Below are 14,216 nucleotides of genomic sequence, written 5' to 3' on the forward strand. Positions count from 1 at the left end.
CAACTTGGTCCTGGACTTCCTGACAGGCCTCCTCCAAGTTGTGAAGGTAAGCAACATTACCTCCTCGACACGGATTCTCAACAAGTGGGCCCCACATGAGTGCGTCCTCAGTCCCCTTCGATATTCCCTGTATACCCCTGTTTGGCCTCACACAGTTCCAACTCCATCATCAAGTTCGCTGACAACACAACAGTAGTAGGCCTGATTACCAGCAACGACGAGATGGGCTAAAGGTAGTAAATGTGAGGCACTCTGAACGCGTGGTACCAGATTAACAACTTCTCCCTCAACGTTAGCAAAACAAAGCAGCTGATTGTGGACTTCAGGGGGAACCAGGCTGGACACACCCCCATCCTCATCAACAGAGCCACCGTGGAGACTGTCAATAACTTCAAATTCCTCTTCGTACACATCTCAGAGAAGCTGAAATGGTCTAACCACACTTACACCATAGTGAAGAAGGTACGACAGCGACTCTTCAACCTCAGATTTTTGAAGAAATTTGGCCTGTCCCCGAGGGCCCTCATAGTGTTCTACAAGAGCACCAGAGACAGAATACTGTCGGGCTGCATCATAACCTGGTACGACAACTTCACCGAAACGGACGGAAAGGCTCTTCAGAGGGTACAGCCGAACACACCATTGCCTGCCCTAGAGGACACCTACAACACCAGGTGTCGCAAGAAGGCCAAGAAGGTCATCAGGGACCCCAGCCACCCAAGTCATGCCCTGTTCTCCCTGCTTCAATCACTCAGACGCAGGCAGTACAGGAGCACCAATGGTTTCTACCTTCAAACCATCAGGTTGCTGAATAATCACCACTAGTCAGCTACGTACTCCACCCTCCCCCTTGCTACCCACGATATGTACATTTTCCCCTTCACCCCCTCAAGTCATTACTCTGCCTCCTCCCCAGTGGACATTAATTTATTCATTACTGTCACAGTTATTATGTATATAGTGCTATTTTTTATTTATTTTATAAACAAGAATTTGTTCTTAACCTCTTCCGTCTACCCCCTACTTTTTCGAACATTCTGTTAAAAATCGCGCAACATTTCAGCGTCCTGCTACTCATGCCAGGAATATAGTATATGCATATGATAGTATGTGTGGATAGACAACACTCTGAAGTTTCTAAAACTGGTTAAATCATGTCTGTGACTATAACAGAACGTGAGCAGCAAGCGAAATCCCAAGAAAAACCTGGTCACAAAAACCCCAGAAAAGTATTAATCCGCCAGTCTCTGAATTGTTTATTGCAAGCAAAAATATATAGCCGGGAGCTTGCAGTTCCTACAACTTCCACACGATGTCGCCAAAAACGTAATTTTCATTGACAAAAATCCTTTGTGTAATGACAAATAGATCCTTCAAAAAAAAAGAAAACGTTGTCCTTTGTCTCTCTTCCAAAAATCGATTCCTGTATGCTGGACGAAATGTCCAGCATACAGGAATCGATTTTTGGAAGAGAGACAAAGGACAACGTTTTCTTGAGTAGCTGCTATTGAATACAGATCGCCCAGTGATCAATTTGATCGATTATTAACGTTTACAAATACCTAAAGTTGGGTTACAAAAGTAGGTTGAAGTGTTTTGTCAAAGAATATAGGCAATTTATATAATTTTTAAAAATTACGTTGCGTTTTGGAAGGGAGCTTTTTTCCTGAACCAAACAGGCTATACAAATGGATATTTTGGGCATACATAGACGGATTTAATCGGGAAAAAGACCCAATTGTGATGTTTATGGAACATATAGGAGTGCCAACAAAGAATATCATCAAAGGTAATGAATGTTTTATTTCTGCGTTTTGTGTAGCGCCGGCTACGCTAATTCTTTTGTTTACGTCCCCTTCAGGTATATTGGGGTGTTGCATGCTATCAGATAATAGCTTCTCATGCTTTCGCCGAAAAGCATTTAAAAAATCTGACTTGTTGGCTAGCTTCACAACGAGTGTAGCTTTAATTCAATACCCTGCATGTGTGTTTTAATGAACGTTTGAGTTTTAACGAGTACATTTAGCACTTAGCGTAGCGCATTTGCATTTCCAGGTGTCTAGATGAGACGTCTGTGTCTCAGGTGGGAGCAAGATTAACTGACCTGCCAAGTTAAATAAAATAAACAATTGTTGGAGCTCAAGCCTACAATTTTTACTCTACTCTGCAATCTCACCTGCAACCCTGTGCATGTGACTATTAAACACTGACTTGGAATCTCATAGATCATTTTTTTACTCATCTACCAACATGTACCCTTCTTTGTGAGTCACTGGAAAACATCCCTGGTCTATTTGGTTGAATCGGTGTTTGAACTTCACTGCTCGACTTAGGGACCTTACAGATACAGTGCCTTCGGAAATATTTAGACCCCTTGATATTTTACACATTTTGTTACGTTACAGCCTAATTCTAAAATGTATTAAAATATTCGTTTTTCCTAAGCAATCTACACACAATACCCGAAAATGACAAAAATAAATCAGGTTTTTAGATTTATTAGCAAATGTATTGTCACGTTCGTCGTAATAATGGCCGGACCAAGCTGCAGCACGATATGGTTTCCACATAATTTATTAAAGTAAAGAACCTAGAACAAAACAAATAAACAAACAAACAACAAACCATGACTAACGAGATGCTATGTGCACTAACTCAAAACAATATCCCATAACACACAGGTGGAAAAATTCTACTTAAGGATGATCCCCAATTAGAGACAACGATAGCCAGCTGCCTCTAATTGGGAATCATACTATAACGCCAACATAGAAAAAACAAACTAGAATCCCACATAGAAAATATAAACTAGACTAAACCCCTAGTCCGCCCTGGCCTACTCTACCATAGAAAATAAAGGCTTTGGACATGTATAAAAAAAAAGAAACAAAAATACTTTTTTTACATAAGTATTCAGACCCTTTGCGATGAGACTCGAAATTGAGCTCAGGTGCATCCTGTTTCCATTAATAATCCTTGAGATGTTTCTACAACTTCATTGGGGTCCACCTGTGATAAATTCAATTGATTGGACATGATTTGGAAAGGCACACACCTGTCTATATAAGGTCCCACAGTTGACAGTGCATGTCAGAGCAGAAACTAAGCTGTGAGGTCGAAGGAATTGTCCGTAGAGCTCCGGGACAGGATTGTGTTGAGGCACAGATCTGGCGAAGGGTACCAAAACATGTAAACTGTGCTGTCCAAACTTGTGAAACATACACGTCTATTATTGGTTCAGATTTGGTCCAGTCCGGACATGCTTGTCAAAAGATTTTATCATGTGACTCCAACTGAGAGTCAGATACATTCACACACACTTGCACACACACAAACCTGTTCTTGTTTGACAAAGAATTCCTTATTTTCAACAACAAATGTACATAACACAAATGTTGACAGTTTTACTTTTTTCACTTCATAAAAATATTTAATTTTCATCCAAATATCAGGTGGGTACTATTGCTACAGAGGGTGGTGCATACGGCCCAGTACGTCACTGGGGCCGAGCTCCCTCCCTCATACCAGGCGGTGTCAGAGGAAGGCCGTAAAAATTGTCAAAGACTCAAGCCACCCAAGTTACAGTGTTCTCTCTGCTACCGCACTGCAAGCAGTACTGGAACGCCAAGCCTGGGACCAAAAGGCTTCTGAACAGCTTCTACCCCAAAGCCATGACTACTGAACAGTTAATTAAACCCTACCTACATGTACATCCTACTTAAATCAATCACCCAACTACCTCGTACCCCAGTACACTGACTCAGTACTGCTACTAATTGTACAGTATATAACCTCATTATTATTATTTTACTCTTATGTTACTATTTTCTTTTATCTATTTGTTAATTTTCTTTCTTCTTAAATACATTGTTGGGAAAGGGCCAGGAAATAAGCATTTCACGGTAAAGTCTGTACATGTTGTATTCGAGTAATGTGAGGAATGAAATGTAATTAGATTTTTGATTTGATTTAATATTTAAAACTGTCTTGTAAGATATACTGGTGCTGATGAATTCACTAATCAGTAAAAAGCGTGACACCCAACCCCGGTCTCCCCTAAATCCTATGTAAATAGGAGGTCTCCACTAGAGTTCACATTTTGCCGTGCACATATCAAGTGTTTTTCTTCAGTTTCCCATTACTGTAAGAAGCAAACATATTTCTAAGCCTCTTTAACAATCCACAGCAATCCACAAACCACAATGCAAAGCTCCAATTAGAACACTGTACTGTACAATAGATGCATTGTTAAGTGCATGGCTATAAGAAAGAGACAACCTTGAAGAAAACCTCCTTTAACATGTGGTTCCAAATGCAGGAGAAAGATGCCTTTCATTTCTTAATCCATCTCTATGCTGCCTGGAGTTGGCTACACACAACTAGCTTTGCGTAAGAAATAATTATCCTGTCTTGAGAAATGGGAGAGAAGAGCACATCAAGACAATCCAACAGCTTTTACAATTAGTTTTTGTTCTTCCATTTTATAATAATTAACACCTTTCTATTCATCAATCTGTAGGTTAATAACCTTTCTCTTAAACGATTACACTTTCAACTCACAAGTTGAAAAAGATAAGGAATGTCTGGCAACATTGTCATTTCCGTGTATGAAATGAACATAAAAGTGCACATGTACACCAACTGTTGCTCTGACGACTTCTTTCCAACCCATACCTCCTCTCTTCCTCCTCTGTCATTATAACTATGGGGTCATTTGGAATATGTCTGTCTCATACATTTCTCCACATGCTCCTTTCTCTCCAATCCAACCTGTGACCCCCACCTCCCTCTCGAGCTGCTCGCTTCTCTCCATCTCTGACCCCTTACTCTCCACTGCGACGCTCCTCTCCTCTATTTGGAGCCCTCACCCATTCCCTCCATATTGCTTGAATCTCTGGCGACATGGGCTGATTGACATCATTGATAGCAGAGAAGAGAGAGGTTAATAAGGACCAACTGTTCCCTGCTCCCCACCACCGGCACAATGAGGACGTTTACGAGCTCTGGTTTAGCAATAATGATGCCAATGATGAAGTTGCTGCAATTCTACAGTAGCCAAGTCAGATACATGATTAAAAGGACTAAATGGGTTATAAGGACATATTTGCATTGTATTTTATGGGAATTATGGAGTTACACATAGTGTCTGCTGCACACTTGTTGAAAACAACAAATGAGTATCGAGGCACCGGACTTAAGTAATAGCATACATATTATACATATAGTAATAGCATATACAGTAATAGCATACATACAGTAATAGCATACATACAGTAATAGCATACATACAGTAATATAAAACATACAGTAACAGCATACGTACAGTAATAGCATACATATCATACATACAGTAATAGTATACATACAGTAATAGCATATGTACAGTAATATAATACATACAGTAACATAATACATACAGTAATAGTATACATACAGTAATATAATACGTAGAGTAATAGTATACATACAGTAATAGCATACATACAGTAATATACTACATACAGTCACAGCATACATGCAGCACTACTGCTATTTGTATGTATCAGAACATATAGCTAACAGATCTAAAACACAGCCACCATATTGTGGGACTGAAAGATACATTATGAATGCACACTCTGTGATCCAGTGGAGGATACTGATAGCATCTCTTTCATTTCCTCCACATACTCTGCTGAAACACAGGCCCCTGTGGTGCTGGCCACTTCTGATAACCTTGGAAGGGGAAAGATGGAAGAAATAATTTACTTTCATAGCAATCTAATAAGAAATCTCAGGTCTGTCTGTCTGAGACAGCAAAACAGACTGTCTGTGTTTTCCCCCTCTCCTCATGTAGCCTTTTTTTATAGCTTTGACTAACAGTTCAAACCAGCTCATTCTTAGTACTTTGAAAGTTGAGCTTGAATTATTCAAGACGGTCTTAAAAATTAATCTGGCCGAGAAAAAGGAAAATAAGCGTGGTAAAAGGAAAATCTAAATAAGTCGTGAACGTTGAGACGCATTTTTCAGTAGGTAGCTGTCATCGTGCTCAAGAAGAGCCAACCAATGTGGCTGCAGGGTGGAAAGACTGCTTATCTGAAGAGAGGCTAAGGTAAACTATTAACTATGCAGAACATGGATGTCATGGGCAAAGAAGGCACATACAGCTGGAGGCAGCCAGGCCCCGCTGGAATGTTTTGTAGAATTATTGCCAAAATCCTACTACTGTATGTGAATATATCAGACACCTAATGACTTCTAGATGTCGTGGTTTTTCTCTCAATATGCAATTTTGACGTCTTCATTTGTGTCTGAAATTGCCATCTATGCTAAGAAGATTCACTTCCAAAATAGGGCATTGTAGGCAAACATACAGTAAATGATACTGAGCTCCTACAATTGAAACTCAATTATGAAGGTTCAACATGTGGTAATTCAGAGAATGACACAAACTAAATGTGATCATTCAAACTATAGCTAGCTACCACATGAACTAAATGATCCTCAGGGTAGCAAGAGGGTATCACTGCAACCGTTGTTGTTGATACACCCAAACAAAGAATGGGATTCAATCCAAAATAGAGAAAGCCTACACAACAAATGTAGTCAGATTTCCAATTCCAGACATTTATGTTGGTGGTTTTTCAGAAATTCCTGGGACATATTACCATCAAATCCTTTGAGAATGCGGTGCTGGGAATATTGCCGGGATGAGCAACATTGAGAGGAGTCAGTGATTAGCTGTTGGGCCAAGCACGCCCATTGTTTCCTATCACTTTCCTCCCAGTGCCAGAGGATTAAATGTTGCCTTAAACCCCATGCCAGGGTCTCTCCAGACAACAGAAAAACAGAAAAAGCAATCACGCGAATATGGTTAGTGAACAAAAGGAACTGAGCACATGCACGTCTGGAGACACAGAAAAGGCATTTAAGATGAGAGCATGAATATTAATCAACCCAAATGTTTTAACAGTGTGTTAATTGATTGCTCCTTGGTTTGCAGTCACAAGGAGCAGAGAAAGTCTCACCTTCTGTCAGTCTATGTCTATGTCTCTGTGTCTCTCCCTTTCTTTCTCTCTCTCTTTCAATCACTCTCTCTCTCTCTCTCTCTCTCTCTCTCTCTCTCTCTCTCTTTCATTCAAGTGTGAGTTTGTGCAGGGTAACCTAACTAATTTGTTCATCTTAACTTAACCTAAAATGGCCTGGTATAAGATCACTCATATTGTATAAGTGTTTACATTGTACTACAGTGCACTATGTGTTTTGTAATTGTTACCATATTATTTTCAGTGAATAAGGCATTTCATGTAAGAAAACCCTGGGATTTTGTTTTTAAATGGACCAACATTTAGTCACTTTGGTTATGGCACTTCTTACACCATATTCATTTTTCTGCCGACAACTCCCCTGAAGCTTTAAGTGAGTGCTAAATGTTCGTGGGCATCTGAAAGTTTAAACGACAGCCGTAAAGCTTGTGGATGTCGTAGAGCAAAACAAATGACAGTGTCGTGTTCATGACAGTCTCATCCTTCGATGATGGGGTTGCTAGGATTTTATAGATGATTTATTGACAATTTTCTTGTCTGGATTGTCTCACGTGTAGAAAACACCGCTTTCACAAGCCCCAGGTTATGGAATAGGCACACACTTTATATAGGCGGAAAGAGGGGATTGAGCTGCAGCCACTGTAAGCTGATGCCACGGTAACTCTCAAGCATAAACACAAGGGGACCTGAAGGAAAAAGATTTAGGTGGTCACTGGAGTGGCAACGCTGTGTCTGGCTGTCCCTGGGAGACCATGGCTATGTTCCTCTTGCCTGCCTTGCATCCCAGCAGACAAGGCTGGTGGGAGGAGTTATAGGAGTATGGGCTCATTGTAATGGCTGGGATGAAATAAATGGAAAGAAGTCAAAGGTGTTTGATATCATTCCATTTATTCTATTCCAGCCGTTACAATGAGCCTGTCCTCTTATAGCACCTCCCACCAGCCTCCTATGCATCCCAGGTGTTTGTGTAATGATTGATAATGTTAGCTGGCTGTTTTATCATTGTTGAGCTCATTCATGCTTTCTGAAGATTCACTATCTGACCGACACCTTCGGATGCTTCTTGCGTAATTAAGTAGGGAGCTGAAGCAGATTGAATGGAACTAGCATTGAATTGATTGATTAATTATGTTTTTGGGGAAATAAGCAGGGGTTCTTCATGTGCAAAGTAGGTTTTTCAGAATCTGTTTATACTGAAGAGTGATGGTTTTCACAGTTTTATGTTGGGTGTTTTTGGCATTTTGCATTCAATTTAGTAATTTTAGAACTTTTTACATTTCAACAGTTTATTTGATATGTTCCTATTTTATATTAGGCACCTATCATGTTTGCTAATTACTCATTATTTGATTGCATACTGCCTTGTGTGACATTGTTAGTTACTTAGGATATTAGACATTCTCAGATGCCAATTATTGTTAACTGTACTGGATCAGGAACGATTAACTAATTATAGCTTATAAGAAACTAATGTTGCTGTGTCATACGTGGAAAAATTAAATACATTTTAACCAGATATATATATATTTTTTAATCTCTAATCATAATTATATATCCTAAGACACATTCAATGTGTCTCACCTTAAAGAATGCATGGAGGGCAATTAATAGCAATGGCTTTGATAACATCCACCATTCATCACAAACCATCTCAGAGTTCAGTTTATAACAGGGCTCTCCAACCCTGTTCCTGCAGAGCAACACTCCTGTAGGGTTTCACTCCCCCAGCTAACCTGATTCATCTTATAAACCAGCTAATTATTAGAATCAGGTGCGCTATATTAGGTTTGGAATGAAAACCTACAGGATGGTAACTCTCGAGTAACAGTGTTGTAGGGCCCTGGCTTATAATATTTAAATGGTGTCAGTTCAAGCAACACAAGAATGTCACCTTTATCACTCATTCTCATTCAGACACACCATTACTATGGAAATGATTGGTCAATGGCGGCACATGACTCGCATTTTACCTAAAGCAGACAGACATACATAATTAAGTAATGCTTTGCATCCCTGCAAGCAAGACGGCCAAATGACACCGGAATATTTACCTCCAGGCAAAGGTTAGGAAGCTCACCAGACCATTGTGTGTTGGTTATCCTTAGATAAAGCTGAAGCGTGCAAAGAAAGTTCCTTTACAGATACACAGCGTTAAAAAAACTGGGAGAGCGGTGAGATGCTGAAAATGAATGAGATATCCATCCCGCTATTATTCATATTATTTCCGCCCATCCATCGTCTATGTACGGTGCCAGATTGCAAAATGCTTATGCACTTATTCCCAACTCCCCCTCTAAACACACACACACACACACACACACACACACACGTGGTCTGTGGATTGAGTAGATTGTTGCAATGCACAGCGGTCATTAGCGGCCAAACCTCCCACTGAAGAGGCAGCCGATGAAAGCACGGCCATAATTGCGAGCCCTACATTTAACATTCTATTCTCACCCAGCACCTACTTTCCTTTTATACTTTGGGCTGCCGAGATAATCTCACATTGATTCTTCTGAGCACATCCAACGCCCTGTGTGCAAAACAATTCTTTAATGTTGATGTTTGTACACCTTTTATTGTATCTCCATTTGCAATAATAACACGTTTTAAGCAATAACATGAGGCCATGGCTTATGACATTTCATAATGGCTGTGACGTGGTCATAGCCACGAATTTAAGCCGAGTGTCGTAGACCACCACAGACATAATAGAAATGTCATAACACATGGACTCAGGTATATTATTGATTTTATACAATGGGTTACCAGCATTAAAAGCTAGTTTAATTCCCAAACCATTAAAAAAAAAATATATATATGTTACATTCACTAACACTGGTTGTCAATTGCAATTGTAGGTGTTCAAATCAAATCAAATTGTATTTGTCACATACACATCGTTAGCAGATATTAATGCGAGTGTAGCAAAATGCTTGTGCTTTTAGTTCCGACCATGCAGTAATATCTAACAACTAATCCAACAATTTCACAACTACGTTATACTCACAAGTGTAAAGGAATGAATAAGAATATGTACATACAAATATATATCGATGAGCTATGGCCGAACGGCATAAGAAAGATGCATTAGATGGTATACAGTACAGTATATACATATGAGATGAGTAGTGTAGGGTATGTAAACATTATATAAAGTGGCATTGTTTAAAGTGACTAGTGATACATATATTGCATCCAATTTTTAATTATTCAAGTGGCTAGAGATTGAGTCAGTATGTTTGCAGCAGCCACTCAATGTTAGTGATTGCTGTTTAACAGTCAGATGGCCTTGAGATAGAAGCTGTTTTTCAGTCTCTCGGTCCCAGCTTTGATGCACCTGTACTGACCTCGCCTTCTGGATGATAGAAGGGTGAATAGGCAGTGGCTCAGGTGGTTGCTGTCCTTGATTATCTTTTTGGCCTTAGTGTGACATCGGGTGGTGTAGGTGTCCTGGAGAGCAGGTAGTTTGCCCCCGGTGATGCGTTGTGCAGACCTCACTACCGTCTGGAGAACCCTACGGTTGTGGGAGGAGCAGTTGCCATACCAGGCGGTGATGCAGCCCGACAGGATGCTCTCGATAGTGCATCTGTAAAAGTTTGTGAGTGTTTTGGTGGCAAGCCGAATTTCTTCAGCCTCCTGAGGTTGAAGAGGCGCTGTTGCGCCTTCTTCACGATGCTGTCTGTGTGGGTGGACCATTTCAGTTTGTCCGTGATGTGTACCCCAAGGAACTTAACTTTCCACCTTCTCCACTACTGTCCCGTCGATGTTGATTAGTGGCAGCTCCCTCTGCTGTTTCCTGAAGTCCACGATCATCTCCTTTGTTTTGTTGACGTTGAGTATGAGGTTATTTTCCTGACACCACACTCCGAGGGCCCTCACCACCTCCCTGTAGGCCGTCTCGTCGTTGTTGGTAATCAAGCCTAACACTGTAGTGTCGTCTGCAAACTTGATGAATGAGTTGGAGGCATGCATGGCCACACAGTCATGGGTGAACAGGGAGTACAGGAGAGGGCTGCGAACGCACCCATTTGGGGCTCCAGTGTTGAGGATCAGCGGGGTGGAGATGTTGTTTCCTACCCTAACCACCTGGGGGCGGCCTGTCAGGAAGTCCAGGACCCAGTTGCATAGGGAGTGGTCGAGACCCAGGGTCTCGAGCTTGATGACAAGTTTGGAGGGCACTATGGTGTTAAATTCTGAGCTGTAGTCGATGAACAGCATTCTTACATAGGTATTCCTCTTGTCCAGATGGGTTAGGGCAGTGTGAAGTGTGATTGTGTCGTCTGTGGACCTATTGAGGAGGTAAGCAAATTGGAGTGGGTCTAGGGTGTCAGGTAGGGTGGAGGTGATATGATCCTTGACTAGTCTCTCAAAGCACTTCATGATGACAGAGGTGAGTACTAGGGGCTATCGTCATTTAGCTCAGTTACCTTAGCTTTCTTGGGAACTGGAACAATGGTGGCCCTCTTGAAGCATTGCTGGAATAGCAGACTGGGATTAATTGATAATGTCTGTTAACACACCAGCCAGCTGTTCTGCGCATGCCCTGATGACGCGGCTAGGGACGCTGCCTGGGGCGGCAGACTTGCGAGGGTTAACTGGTCGTTAGTTCTATTTGTATTGACTGCCATGTAAAGCAAAAGTGCCCAAGCGCTGGTTGATAGTTCCAGAACTTTGGCTTATAGGGACGCTGTCCATGGTTCTGAAAACAGTGCATGTCTATGCATAGGCAAATTGAAAGCCATATCGAAATGATGTATAGGGGAGCTGTCCATGGTTCTGAAAAAGGCTCAGGTCTATGCATAATAATAGGCTACCTCTTATATGATGTAGGTTCCCTCAAAATAATATAGTAAACTCTCATGTTTTATTGCCCTGAAGCATTGTAGCAAAAGCATCGATACAGCAGATCAGAATATAAACCTTACATGTTTGACACATCGACTGTTATTTATTTACGATTCAAATTGAATTGCACATTTCCGTTCAGTGTACAATTAGAGAAATAGCTAACGTCAGGTTCTCAGCTGGGCGCCATTTCTCAGGAACAACTGCCTTGTTGTTCCACCAAGCTTTTAGTATGTTAGTCCATCTCCTCTGGTTTTCTGTGGACAGCTTCTAAGAGAGCTTTGCATCAGAGAGCTGGTGGATGCTAGTCATCCTGATGCAGTGGTTGGTATACTCCGGGTCGGTTTTCATGTCATAAGAAGGAATAGCCCTCTACCACGGCCACAAATTGGTGAAAATTCCCATTGTAAAAGAGGCAACTGCGTCATAATTATTTTTATACAGATAACTAAACATGCTGAAAAGTGTCTGTGTTGTTCAATGTACGTGTAACCAGGCCAAAAATCCTGACCTAATGTTTGCATTGCTCCCAGAGTGGGAAATTGTGGGGACCCGGTTTCAAAGTGCATGTAGCTGTTGGTTGGTGGAATCCCCATCGACTGAGGAAGAGGGGTCACCATTATGTGGTTGAATGAATATTATGTTCAATACTAAACTATATTAATCAGTCTGACTGCATAATAATGTGAATGAATGCATCATACCCTGTGTCTCTGGAGGATTTAGACAAGGTAGTGAGCCTTGCATCACCACTCAGTATGACTATAATGAACACGTGTCTAACTTGCACCGTTTTACAATTATTAACCTGTCTGGGAACTCCTGCCAACAGCCATTGAAATTGCAGTGTGCCAAATACAAATCAACATAAATCTCATGAATACAATTTCTCAAACATACAAGTACTAGGCACCATTTTAAAGATAACATTCTCATTAATCCAGCCACAGTGTCGGATTTCAAAAATGCTTTACAGCAAAAGCTCCACAAATGATTGCTAGGTCACCAACAAGTCACAGAAAAACCCCACCATAAAATGAATCACTACCCTTTGCTGATCTTCATCAGATGACACTCATAGGACTTCATGTTACACAATACATGTATGTTTTGTTCGGAAAAGTTCATATTTATATCCAAAAATGGCGTGTTATGGGGCGGCAGGGTAGCCTTGTGGTTAGAGCGTTGGACTAGTAACCGGAAGGTTCCTGAGCTGACAAGGTACAAATCTGTCGTTCTGCCCCTGAACAGGCAGTTAACCCACTGTTCCTAGGCCGTAATTCAAAATAAGAATTTGTTCTTAACTGACTTGCCTAGTTAAATAAAGGTTAAAAAAATATATAATAAAATAATAAATAAAAATAAAAAAGTTCAGTAGTTCCAAAACATGCAGTGATTTTGCAGAGAGCCACATACATTTACAGAAATACTCATTAGAAATGTTGATGAAAATACTGGTTGCGCAGTCAACATTAGTCAGAAATAGAATAAAAATATTCACTTACCTTTGATGATCTTCATCAGAATGCACTCACAAGAATCGCAGTTCCATAATAAATGTTTGATTTGTTCGATAAAGTTAATTTATGTCCAAATAGGTTCTTTTGTTAGGGCGTTTGGTAAACAAATCCAATTGCACGTTCAGGTCCAGCCGAACGTCGGACGAAAAGTTCAAAAGGTTATATTACAGGTCGTAGAAACTTGTCAAACTAAGTATAGAATCAATCTTTAGGATGTTTTTATCATAAATGTTCAATAATGTTCCAACCGGAAAATTCCATTGTCTGTAGAAAAGCAATGGAACGAGAGCTACCGCTCATGTGAATGCACATGACTGAGATCAAAGCTGCTGCCAGACCTCTGACTCAATCCCCTCTCATTCTCCTCCACTTCACAGTAGAATCCTGAAACAACGTTCTAAAGATGGTTGACATCTAGTGGAAGCCTTAGGAAGTGCAAAATGACCCATATCCCACTGTGTATTCGACAGGGGCTGAGTTCAAAAACTTTAAACCTCAGTTTTCCCACTTCCTGTTTGGATTTTTCTCAGGTTTTTGCCTGCCATATGAGTTCTGTTAAACTCACAGATATCATTCAAAACGTTTTAGAAACTTCAAAGTGTTTTCTATCCAATACTAATAATAATGTGCAAATATCAGCATCTGGGACTGAGTAGGATGCAGTTTACTCTGGGCATGCTTTTCATCCAAAAGTGAAAATGCTGCACCCTATATACAAATAGTTTAATCCTAGCTACCAATATTATAGCACTAATTTACTAGGTGTAAATAATATTTACCAATACACCTGCTAAATTCTGAAATCAAAGAACTACTCTGTAAA

This window comes from Oncorhynchus mykiss, chromosome 1 (genome assembly GCF_013265735.2).
Source record: "Oncorhynchus mykiss isolate Arlee chromosome 1, USDA_OmykA_1.1, whole genome shotgun sequence".
Lineage (NCBI taxonomy): Eukaryota > Metazoa > Chordata > Actinopteri > Salmoniformes > Salmonidae > Oncorhynchus > Oncorhynchus mykiss.